This window comes from Spinacia oleracea, chromosome 2 (genome assembly GCF_020520425.1).
Source record: "Spinacia oleracea cultivar Varoflay chromosome 2, BTI_SOV_V1, whole genome shotgun sequence".
NCBI lineage: Eukaryota > Viridiplantae > Streptophyta > Magnoliopsida > Caryophyllales > Amaranthaceae > Spinacia > Spinacia oleracea.
In genome coordinates this window covers 19,784,145-19,798,189 of record NC_079488.1, presented here as the reverse complement: position 1 = coordinate 19,798,189, position 14,045 = coordinate 19,784,145, and positions in this window count along the sequence as shown.

Sequence of the window (14,045 nt, the reverse complement as noted above, 5' to 3'; positions counted from 1 at the left end):
AGGTGTTAACCTATTCTTGCAAATCAACAAAATTTCAATTTTGTTATCAAAACATTGGTTATGTTTTATGGTCTTTAACCAATTAAACACATAGTCTATATATGGCCTCTAACCATTTTAGGGAATCTATATTTCGTCATAGCTTTCTTACAAGTCACAAACTCATTAACTTTTGTGATAATAGTTTGACTGCAAGTTGTAGGTTTCTTCACTATCTAATAGAAGAATCGCATAGTTTTAGTGACTTGAACTCTATGCCTACTTGGGTATAGAACATCAAACAATAGAATATCAATAGCCTCTTAAAAGTCCTTTGAATATTCAGTTCTCCTTGAAGCACTTGTAAAGTCTTCTAAGAGATGTCTATTCTTTAAAAGCCACTTCTAAAGTCCTTAAAGAATACGTGTTCGGATTTTCTAAAGAAACTTCGAAAAGCCTCCAGATTGTCCGTTTATGTTTGTTGTTCGCCTTGAAGACAGTCAAGGTCTATTTTCTCCCACTTGTCATTTTGGAAACGAATCTCCAAAAGGACATTATTTCAAGCAAACAAACATTATGTTCTCAAAAATTCGTGGTAGAAACAATACCCATGTGTCTCATTTGAATAAATCACAATGAAACATATATCTATACTTGAGCCTTAGTTTGTCGAATGACAAACACTAATCTCCCACTGAGTTTTGCAACTCTTTAGATATATTTTATGAAAAGTTATTCTGAAATTACTTTTCAATAGCTTTGACGAATTTGGTTTAGTTTGGTGGTAGTTGAGCATTTTGTTTTAGAAATTATAGGAAAAGTCTTTATGATTTATCATTAATCGAATCAAGTACTAATTGACTTCGATTATTCCAACTAAGATTGCCATATCTTATGGACCTAGATTGTGAAATTACAACACACAATCATTGATGATCATATTTGGTCTCAAGTAATCATCAACATGATCTAACCTAGATCTTTATGATTTCTTGCCAAGTGGATTTTATACTTCTGAATCTTTGAACTAGCCAAACAGATTCAACTTATATCACATTTGAGTAAATAAACCTATATTCACTCAAATCCATGTGAAATAATAAAATCTTTCTTTAGCTTTGAACTCTATTGTCCAGGCGTTCTAACAATAGTTCATATCTTTTGTTACTTTCAACAAGTAAGACTAGTTGTCTTAAATTGATCTAGAAATCAATCAACTTTCAAAAGTCCATCAAAATAGAGCTTATGAATGTTAACTTGTTGATATGGTCTAAGAAATAATGCCAAAGTTTAGTGGAACTCAAATCAAAGGTTTGATTTGAACCTAGTAAAGTTTTTAAAGAGTTGTTTGTTTTAATGAAGCATATTGACTCAACCCGTAAATGACCATTTCATTCAAACAAACAAACAAACATTGTTTTTGTTCTTCTGAATATGAGTCTTTCTGTGTTTGAAAACAGAAATTTAGGTATGCTGATTGTGGAACAAAATAGCCATTAAGTTCCAGCCTTTGAAAGGACTTAAAACAAACTAGATGACCCTACAACTAATGTAGCATTGCCATGCTTGTAGGTCATTAGTGTATCCTAGCTTCCATTGTTTGAGTTATTACCGAAGTAAGAACTTCAAGCGGTATAAGATACCAAGGAAGTTTGATTGCTAGGTCACTTCTCTTTAAACATAAACTTATAGGTAGAAACGAAATCGTAAAATTTCTTTCATTTGTTCCTTATTTTCCTATTTCTTGTACCCTTTCTTATAGTCTTAAGAATTGAATTCTTGAGTGTTGACTTTTATACATTGTTTAGACATGTCCAATGTCACTCCAACAAAGTTCCTACCATTTTAATTTATGTTGAATATTTTGTTTCAACTAGATGATCTTACCAGAAGCTTCTAAAGTTCTCTAAGCATCGATCTATTCGAATGTCTAGGGACTAGACTCATTCGAGAATTAAATGGAAAAAGATTTTAGGTTGTTAACCATTGGTAAAGCTGAGAGTTTAAACTCAATGCTTTATGATCTCAAAACTACATTGTATTTTGAATTCACAAGCACCAATTGGTTTGCCATTCGATTTTGATACTCGAAAACAACCATAAAAGTCGCTATAAGAAACGTACATTTTGAATTGCTCATTTTCTCTCATTTCCGTGAATCGTTCTTGGATTCACTACCAATCGAGGAAGTTTACTGTTACCTTTCTAAAAGGATTTGCTGCAGTGCAAGATATTTAATTATAAACAATAATTAAAACATACATTGAAGCATGCAAAGTCTGAACATTTATCATGAATAATAACTTGAAAATTAAAGCAATCATGCAATTTAAACAAGTTATTAGCATTTTATTCGAATTTATTGTTCCGGCAAGTGTGAATAAAATGATTCCAAGACCCTAAAATCCATCGAAGAATTAAGCACATTATGTATTTAGACTCAATTCTAAAATCTTTAGGACCAATAAGTAACACCTCGCTGAGCGAAAACTATTACTAGATTGATGTAAAGGATATCCAAGCAAGTGTTTATTTTGGCATGGCACCTTTTAACTCAATTTTTAAGTTTGGAACTTAAGGTTCTTACTATGTTGGTTAGATTTTAGGTGAACTAAAATCCTTAATCATGCAACATAATCAACCCACTATCTCATGCACAATTAAGACATATTTAAAGCAATAAATAACTTAAAGCATGCATAAGATAAATGTGATCTAGTATGGCCCGACTTCATCTTGAAGCTTCAACTTCAAAGTCCGTCTTGAAAATGGTAACTTCGTCTTGAATATCACCGTGGGAGGCGCCATTTTCTTCAAATAGGATAAGCTATAATTAAACTAATTACAACTATTTGATGGTACGCAGACCATATTTAAATTGAAAAACAAATTTGGTGCTTTAGACCAATTACATTCAAATTAATGGTATGCAGACCATATTTTCTATCCTATTTGGGCCATACTAGTCACTTCATAACCTGCAAAACAGTACATATACAATATATACCATTCACCCATTCATTATCATGAATGGCCCACATAGCTGGTTAGTAAAACACGTTATGCATCACATAAATATTTGCAGCAATTAATTAAGGGCACCAATAATCTACCAATTATGCAGTCCTTATTAATTCTAATCAAGTTGTTTAACCTTAAAGGATTTGTAGACCTAATCAAGAGTTTATGACTAAAATCCTCCGACTTAAACCAATAAATTCATATGCTTTACTAATTTTAAACATAAAAATGTATTTCTAGTCTAACCGGAAACATACAAATTTAATTAAAATTTAAAGCTCATATAAATTTATAATCGAATCCATTAATTTAATTTATTTCAGTTGAATTAAACGAATTTAAATTAATTCAAAATTTAATTTTAGTAAAATAATTAGTATAAATAAAATTTATAATAATTATAATATGCAAAATTAAAATCCAAGAAAACAATTTAAATTTTGAATTTTTAAAATTAATTAAAATCGTTTCCGAACTGAAAATCAAAAATTAAATTCAAAGCGCATCTATCGGGTCAAGACGAGGCCATGGGCTTGCGCCCATGCCCCGTCGAGTCCACGAGACAGCATCGCCCCTCACGAGTGATCGCACAGCAAGGCACGAGTAGCAGCCACGCACAACCGCAGCAAGCCAAGCCACGCTTGCGCGCAGCAGTTGCTTGGCGAGGCTGGGCGAGGCAGCGCTCGTGCTGCGAGGCACCCCTCGTTGCCCACGCGCGCGCCTGCCTTTACTCGCTCGCCTTGCTTCTTCGCCCATCCGCCCATGCATCATCGCAGCACTCGACGCAAGGCAGGGCTTCTGCCTTGTGCTCGCGTGCTACTCGCCTTGCTCGCTGCATTCGTACCGCATGGGCGACGAACTCCCTTGCTCGTCGTCGCATGCCCGCACTATACAACACCCCTTAAGGGTAACACGTAGCGTCCATTGCTTTGTGCATGCAAGTTTTATGAGGGAATTGCATAAAAATTAAAACTTTTATTTCCAAAATTAATGACAAATTAATAAATCATATTAATTTCATAATTTTAGGGCGAAAAATCGAAAATTTATTAATTAATTAATTTCCGATTAACATGGATTCAAATCTAGGTCATAAAAATTTAAAATTTAACACAAATTAACAATTTTTATGGTGGTTTTTAATCATTGGTACCTAATTAAATTATTAATTAATTATGAAAATCAAATTAATTCTAAATTATTCGAATTTCAACACATTAATCATAATTACAAATTAGGTTGTACAATTAACAAGGCTAGGCATTCAAACTTGTTAAACATATACTGTAGGTCAATCAAAAATTCAAGATTTATCAACAAGAATCGCAAATATTTAATTTAACATCTTAAATTTTCAAACTTTTGCGTTCGAAAAACTAAAACCTCCGAAAAGTCATAGTTAGGCTTCGAATTTGGGAATTCTGGGTTCGGCCGAAAAACACAATTTTTGTCAAAATTTTAGAATGCCTTTTACATGCGGAATTGACACAAAAAGCACTCTATTTGGATGAGTAACGAAGAAACTGCCGAAAAACTGCGTACATATAATTAAATAAACGCAATTTGCAATTAATTAACAATTACGAAAATTAATCACCCCTTTTAATTCTTTGCAAATTTGTAATATTTAACCATGTTTATGAAATTTAGATTATGAAAATAATAAGAGGCTCGTGATACCACTGTTAGGTTATGATTCATATGACAAAACATAAAGCCAGGAAAGCATATTATTTACACATAATCATTTAGCATAGTTTAGATGCATACACTTTGTTGCGTGCCCTCCCTAGCTGCGCCCGAACCGAACAAGAACAAGTCTTTAGGACTCCAAGTGTCGTCCCTCCGTAGATAGTCCACAGCACGTCCGGATCCGCCTTAAGCTTGACCAACTAGAATCGCCCTTAAGGTAGCTTAGGAATTTCGGCTATTAGGTGCAAGTGTATGGCTGATTTTTTCTTCAAAATATTACCTTTAGAATACTTCAATTGTATATATAAATTATGACCCTAGGCACCTATTTATAGAGGTATGGAAAAGGAACTGGAATCCTATTAGGATACGAATTAATTAAACTAGAATCCTAGTAGAACTCTTATTTCATTAATTTATCCTTTTAGGATTAAGAATTTAATTATATATCGAATCTTGATAGCTTTAGGATTCGTATATGAACACAAACACACACACGCACGCACGCACAGCAGCCCACGAGGGGCGCCATGCGCGCGCGCGCAGCCCGCGAGCACTCGCAGCCCATTGCCACGAGGCCCACACCCTGCCGCAGCCTTGGCACGCGCTGGGCCTGCCTTGCGGTGGGCCTGGCGCAGCCTTGGCTGGTGCGTTGTGGCGCGCTGGCTTGCTGGGCGATGGCCCGGCTTCGTGCTGGCCTTCGTCTGGCAGGCCTCGTCCGATGCTAATTCGTACGATACGCTTCCTATTAAATTCCCGATTCCGGAATTTATTTCCGATACGAACAATATTTAATATTTCCGATTCCGGAATTAATTTCCGTTTCGAACAAATATTTAATATTTCCGTTTCCGGAATTATTTTCCGATTCCGATAATATTTCCGATTCTGACAATATTTCCGTTTCCGGCAATATTTCCGATTCCGGTAATATTTCCATTTCCGATAATATTTTCCGACACGTACCATGTTTCCGTTTCCGGCAACATCTACGACTTGGATAATATTTATATTTCCGATACGATCCATATTTCCGTTTCCGGCAATATCATCGTTTCCGGAGTATTCATTTCTTGCTTGTGACGATCTCAGCTCCCACTGAAACCAAGATCCGTCGATTCCGAATATCCATAGATGGAGTATTTAATGCCATTAAATACTTGATCCGTTTACGTACTATTTGTGTGACCCTACGGGTTCAGTCAAGAGTAAGCTGTGGATTAATATTATTAATTCCACTTGAACTGAAGCGGCCTCTAGCTAGGCATTCAGCTCACTTGATCTCACTGAATTATTAACTTGTTAATTAATACTGAACCGCATTTATTAGACTTAATATTATATGCATACTTGGACCAAGGGCATTATTTCCTTCATTTAGAACATGGTTGAACAAATTTAGAACATACTTGAATAAATTTAGAACATGAGCTTGAAAATTTAGAACATGGTTGAATAATTTTAGAACATACTTGAATTAATTTAGAACGTGAGCTTGAATTTTTAGAACATGGTGAATAAAATTAAAACATGCTTGAATAAATTTAGAACATCGTTGAATAAATTTAGAACATGGTTGAATAAATTTAGAACATGAGCTTGAAATTTTAGAACATTGTTAAATAAATTTAGAACATGGTTGAATAAATTTAGAACATGATTGAACAAGTTTAAAACATGGTTGAACAAATTTTGAACATGGTTGAACACATTTTGAACATGTTTGAACAAATATAGAACATGGAGAGTGTAAAAGTGTTCTTACCGTAAGAAGTGTTCTTACATAAGGAGGTGTTCTTACCGGATCCCTCCCCTATATATATATGTATATGTATATATATATATATATACATACACATATATATATATATATATATATATATATATATATATATATATATATATATATATATATATATATATATATATATATATATATATATATATATAGAGGAAGGCTCTCGTGAGAACACTTCCTTACGGTGAGAACACTTCTTTACGGTGAGAACACTTTCTATAATGGCATTTTCGTAATTTTTATAAACAAATAAACAATGTAATTGTTTTTCACGTTTTGTTTTCATTATTTCTGATTCTGATTTTCTGCACTCTTTCTCTCTGTTCTATTTCTCTCTCTTCTATTCCTCTCTCTATCCTATTCGAACACCACCACCAATCGCCGCCGCCGCTAGCCGCCGCCGCTAGCCGCCGCCGCCGCTGCTTACCTCTCATCGTTGCTTCTGCTTTCTTCTCGCCGCCGATTGCGCTCTCCTATCGCCGGTCGCCGTTCGCCGCTGGCCGTTGTAACTCGCCGCAATTTGAAATCCACGGTCGCCGCTCGCAGCAATCCGGTAAGTTAATGAAGGATTTTTCAATCGATTTCAATCAGCAAATTTCAATCTAGGAGATTCGAGTATTGAATTGAGAAATCGATTTCGAAATCGATTGAAATCGATTTGATTTTGTGAATTGAGAAATCGATTTTGAAATCGATTGAAATCGATTTTGATTTTGTGAATTGAGAAATCGATTTCAATTCAAAACTCGGACAAAATCGAACCAAAGTTTGAACGAAATCGCCGGTGTTTTTCCTAGCATTTCCGACGGCAGAAGCGGTGGCGGCAGCGGCAGAGTTGGAAGCAAGGGAGCCAGCGAAATGGAACAAAAAATCCGGCGAACTCAAACCAGTAATACAGTGAAATCGATTTTTCTTAATCGATTCCTCGATCTATTTTTAAGTCGATTTCTCAATCGTTTTTTCAATCAATTTCGAATCGAAATCAGGTTTCTCAATTTAGAAATTATAATCAATGTGAGTGTGATTTCTGATATAAAATTATAATCGAAATTCGTTTTTTCAACCTTGTGCGGAACGTAATAAGACCAAGCCCATGGAGAAATTTTTTAGAGAAAAAATAGTTTTTAGAACAAATTTTTTAGAATAAATTTTTTAGAATAATTTTTTTTAGAGAAGAAATAATTTTAAAATAAATTTAGAACACGCTTGAATAGTTTTAGAACACGCTTGAATAAATTTAGAACATGCTTGAATAAATTTAGAACATGAGCTTACAAATTTAGAGCATGGTTGAACAAATTTAGAACATGGTTGAACAAATTTAGAACATCGTTGAATAAATTTAGAACATGCTTGAATAAATTTAGAACATGCTTGAATAAATTTAGAACATGATCTTACAAATTTAGAACATGGTTGAATAATTTTAGAACATGGTTGAATTAATCTAGAACATGAGGTTAAAAATTTAGAACATGAGTTTGAAAATTTAGAACATGGTTGACTAAATTTAGAACATGGTTAAATAAGTTTAGAACATGGTTGAATATTAGAATTTAGAACATGTTTGAATAAATTTAGAACATGCTTGAATAAATTTAGAACATGAACTTACGAATTTAGAACATGTTTGAATAAATTTAGAACATGCTTGAATAAATTTAGAACATGCTTAAATAAATTTAGAACATGAACTTACGAATTTAGAACATGGTTGAATAATTTTAGAACATGCTTGAATTAATCTAGAACATGAGGTTAAAAATTTAGAACATGGTTGAATAATTTTAGAACATGCTTGAATTAATCTAGAACATGAGGTTAAAAATTTAGAACACGGTTGAATAAAATTAAAACATGATTGAATAAATTTAGAACATCGTTGAATAAATTTAGAACATGAGTTTGAAAATTTAGAACATTGTTGAATAAATATAGAACATAGAGAGTGTAAAAGTGTTCTCACCATAAGAAGTGTTCTTACATAAGGAGGTGTTCTCACCGGATCCCTCCCCTATATATATATATAGAGAGAGAGAGAGAGAGAGAGAGAGAGGAGACATATTTGCTGAATTAATTATTAGAGCGCCACATAGGATTACTAATGGTTTCGGCCAATAAAAAAAATAAGATTTCTAATTTATTTTTGAATTAAAAAAATCGATTTCCACGTAGATAAATAATTAGGTGCCACGTAGATATTTTAATTAATTAATTACTAATATATTCAACTCCATCTAAAATCAAACACTCTAATAATTAAAAAATAAATCTAAATAAAATTCATCCAAAATCAAACACTAATCTAAAATAAACTAAATAAGATTCAATTTATAATAAATTGACAACCCTAGAAGGGCTATTCCTAGTAGTCTTGTTGAGACTGAAACTAATCCGGTGCCAGTTGACAACCCTTATGACTGGTTGCCTAGGGATGATATGGTGTATGAAGTCTCTACTGATAAACGGGGCGAGGATCCAATCCTCTTTGGTACCTTATGAAGCTTGTTACATGGAATGTGAGGGGTTGTAATAAACCCTTCAAACAAAAAGAGGTGAAATACTTTTTGCGTAAGAATAAATTTGATATCGTTGCCTTATTAGAAACAAGAGTCAAGGAGTCTAAATTTGTGGAAATTTCTAGCAAAATTTTCCCAAGTTGGAAGCCTATTAATAACTACAATTCTGCTCAGAATGGTAGGATATGGATTGTGTGGAACCCTATGAAGATTGATGTCATAAAACTCAGTGAGTGTGCTCAGGGGATTTGTTGTTCCTTATCAGACATTCACACTGGACTTAAATTCAATCTTGTTGATGTCTATGCTTTTAACACTAATGATCTTAGGAAGGATTTGTGGAGCTATGTAGCTGATGTGTGTACTCAAATGCCCACAGATCCTCTCTTGCTAGCTGTTGATTTTAATTCGGTATTGTGTGTTGGTGATCGTTTGAATGGCAACCTAGTTACAAGGAGTGATATTCAGGATTTTGAGGAATGCTTGAATCATAATGGGCTGACTGAAGTTAGAAGTATCGGGGAGGTTTACACGTGGTGTAATAACCAAGTTGAGGGTGACAGAATCTATTCAAAAATAGATAGATGCATTACCAATTCATTATGGCTTGCAACTTATTCTCACATTGTTGCTGAGGTGCTGGAGAAAGGAGTGTCCGATCACACTCCAATCGCTTTGGACTTTGCTTCAAATGATGTCCACAGAACCACACCTTTCCGGTTCTTGAATGTTATCGCTCATCATGAGGGGTTCTCTGATCTTGTGCAGGAGAAATGGAGTATTGATCACCATACGAATGCTCTCCTGAATATCTGGTATAAATTAAAAAGTCTTAAAGCTCCTCTAAAATGCATTAACACCAATATTTTCCAGGGGAATGCTAGAAGAGTTGAAGATACCAGAATTGAGCTGAGTAATATAAAACATCAATTGAATTTAGATAAGTTTAATCTTGAACTTATAGCTGCAGAGAAACAGAAGTTGTGTGATATGGAGAAGTGGAGTAACGTAGAGGAACAAATCTGGTTGCAGAAATCCAGAGCATCCTGGATTCAACTTGGTGATTCAAATACCAAGTTCTTCTATGCTTACACCAAAGAGAGACAGAGTCAGAACGCGATTAAATTCCTGGTTCAGAATGATGGAACTAGACTGCAGGGCCAACACCAGATTAAGGAAGAGGTTCGAAACTTCTATTCTCAATTGATGGGTTGTGCAGCGAGTTCTTTGCCTATGGTGGATAAGGAGATTATTGCTAAGGGGCCGGTTCTGTCTGGAGAACAACGTTCTCTTCTCTGCTCCCCTGTCTCTGCACGGGAAATTAAAGCAGCTCTTTTCAGCATGGATGCAATGAAAGCACCAGGTATTGATGGCTTTAATGTTTATTTCTTCAAACAAACTTGGCCTATTATTGGTCCTAGTGTTGTTGATGCTGTTAAAGAGTTCTTTATTTCCTATTTTATTCCTAAAACAGTGAATTGTACTTATGTTACGTTGTTGCCTAAAGTCCCTAATGCTTCCTCCATCAAGGAGTTTCGACCTATAGCTTGCTGTTCGGTAGTGTATAAAATCATTTCAAAGGTTCTGACCAATAGAATGCAAAATGTTATGTCTTGCCTTGTTGGTGAAAGCCAATCTGCGTTTGTGAAGGGTCGTGTAATTTTTGACAATATTATTTTGAGCCACGAGTTGATCAACGGTTATGGCAGGAAAGGGTTATCTCCTAGGAGTATGATTAAGATAGACCTCCAGAAGGCCTACGATTCGGTTGAATGGCCGTTTGTCAACTTCCTGCTGCTGGGGTTGGGTTTTCCTCACTAGTTGGTCATGTGGGTAATGGTTTGCCTAACCACAATTTCCTACAGCTTCATTGTGAACGGGGAACTTACTGTTCCTTTTGAGGCTAGAAAGGGCTTGAGACAGGGTGACCCTATTTCTCCGTTGTTGTTTGTTTTGTGCATGGAGTATCTGAACAGGTGCTTATCTGACTTAAAGAATCAAACTGGTTTTCACTTTCATCCTAGATGTGAGAACTTACAGAACTTACAGAAAATTGGTGTTGCTTGTGATCAGGTTTGCATTTTCTGTGACTGTACCAATGAGACGCTTTCTCACCTTTTTTTTGAGTGTGCTTTCACCAATGATCTTTGGCAACAAATGCTGAAGTGGTTGGGTATTGTAAGAATGCCTGGTAATTGGATGAATGAGTTGCAGGTTACGTACACCAAGTTCAACTCGAACAAGATTTTGCATCAGCTTTACCGTATGGCTTTGAGTATTGTGGTTTACTGCATCTGGAGGGAAAGGAATTACAGAAGATTCCACCAGAAGAAGCAGAATAACAACTCTCTGTTAAAAGGGATGCAAGTTATGATGTTTCTTAGGTGTTTGCATTTTACGAGTCTGAAAGGCTGTATGCCTTAGAGTTTCTGGCTTGTTTTTTCTTCTTTTCTTGTTCTGTTAGTCTTGCAGGCTGCTCTTCCCATGGTCTGAGCTGCTGGCATGTGGTTCAGACCTCCAGGTTGCCTGGTTGTGTGCCTGTTGTGCAGGCTTTCTGCAGCCTCACTCTATTGCAAGTTCTGGTGTATGCTTCTCTGTTGTTGTTGTTGTTCAGTTTGCTGAAGTGTGGTCCTGGTGCTTTGCTTCTTTTCTGGTTGCTCTGCTGTTGCTAGGCTCTGCTGCGACTCTTTGTTGCTGCTGCGGCGTCTTTGTTGTAGTTGCGGATGGCTTGTTTGTAGTTTGTCTGTTGTTTTTTTTCTTCTGTTGCTTTGCGTTTTTTAGCTTGGGTTGCGAGTTTGTGCACCCTTTGCTTCTTGTTTCGTTGGTTGAATGTTGTGTGGTTTCTACCTTTTGGTAATAAATATATCTTATTTACCAAAAAAAAAAAGATTTAATTTATAATCAAACATTAATCTAATATTAGAGCGCCAAGTAGGAAATCTAATAGTTTCTGCCAATGAAAAATAAGATTTCAAAATTAATTTTGAATTAAAAAAAGTAGAGTGCCACGTAGATAAATAATTAAGTGCCACGTAGATATTTTTATTAATTAATTATTAATATTACGCATATACAATTTCATCCAAAAACAAACACTCTCATAATTAAAATAATAAATATAAAATTAAATAATATAATATAATATATAAAATTGGTATATACATAGGATTTTTATTTAAACATAACAATTTAAAAGAATTTGTGCATAGCACGGGCTAAAATCTAGTGGTTATAATTATATACTAATACTAGAATTAATCCCGTGCAATGCACGGATTTACTATGCTAATCGAACAATAGATCTCACAATTTATTTATTTTTATGATAAGAATTAGTATTGTACATTATCCATTTATCTTTTCTTTTTCCATTTTCCTCTAGTGTAAATCTAATATATGTATATATATATATTTATAAAGGATGCATATTTGCTGATACTACAAAAAAGCGGTGATTTTACGACTAAATTTTCCGACCAAAGGAAAAGTAGTCGGTAAAATCGAATTTTACCGACTATTTAAATGATGGTCGTTAAATATAATATTTACCGACTAAACTATATTGGTCGGTAAGTTACGACTACTACACAAGTAACTTACGACTATTTAATAGTCGTGAAATAAATCGACTGAAGCAAATGTTTTAAAAAATTTAACGACCACTTTTAGCGACGAAAGATATTTAGCGACCACTTAATTTAGTCGCTGAATTCCGACTACAGTTAGGGCAGTCGTTGATAACAAGATTTACGACTAACTTTTAGTTGGTAAAAAAAAAAGAAAAAAAATCAATATGTGGTCGTTAATTAATGGTCGCAGATTTACTATTCCGACCACTCTTTTGGTCGTAAATTGTTTTAAAAAAACAACCCCTTCTTCAATATGGTCGTTCATTTTGAATTCATTTCAACCAACCAAATAATCTCAGATCTGAAAATGAAAACCTCACAGCCCGACAACCACCGTCAACCGCGACACAGCCACCGCTAACAAACCACGACAACGACCAGCCCACCAAACCACCGTCAACCGCGACGCAGCCACCGAACGCCAACCGCTGCCACCAACCCACCAACCCACCAACCGGTCACGCTGAGTCAGTCCGGATCGGTGATAGACTCAGCAAGATGATTCTTTTGCACTCAGTAATTTGACTCAGCTGCTCTCGCTGGTTCATCCTTTGCTAAACCCACACCCTCACTCTTCAGGTTTCTTTCACCAACTATTATTTCTTTCAATTTTGTCGATTTTTGTTTTCTTTGAACATTCATGAAACTAATATAATCTGGAATTAATTGTCTGATTCATTGTGATGCTTCAATATTTGCAATTATTTTGTTTTTCTGTATTGGGTTTTCCTTAATCTGGGTACTTAGATTGAAGATTGTATGAATTAATGAGTTATTTTTCGTTAAAAGTTTATTGAATTGCTGAAAGACTGGCACTTTAAGAATCAGCGGGCTTCTTAGTTGAAATTTGATCCATGTTTTGGGTCAATTGGGGAATTAAACCCGTCTTTATGGATAATTTTCCATTTGGGTTCTTTTGATTTTTGTTTGTGTCGTCTCCTTTTATCTTGCTGTGGCAGGGAATTTGCTGTTTAATTAGACCATATTAGTTTGATTGTCTGAATTTGCAGTCTGCAACAAAGTTAAGTGAAGTTAATTTGCAGTCTGAATTTGCATCTTTTTAATCTTCTGTTTCATTTTTGTTTAAGTTATTGTATCGGTAAGTTAGCTATGCTCCAAGTATAAGGCTGTTTTGCTTCTCATTCTGAATTATCTGTAGCAATATATGGTACACTAGCAGCCAAGAATCATCAGATTAGCGCGATCTTTGGTTATTAGCCAGTCATCAACACTTGAGCTTAATTGAAGAGAATCAGTACTCCATAAACCAGAGTTCATTGACCATTAAAGTGATAAAACGTAAGACATCTTTGCACAAAAAACACATACATCTTAATCTGCAGAAAGGCAACTGCATGTGCACAAAACATACACAAGAATATTATGTACATGTACTAATCTCCCTCT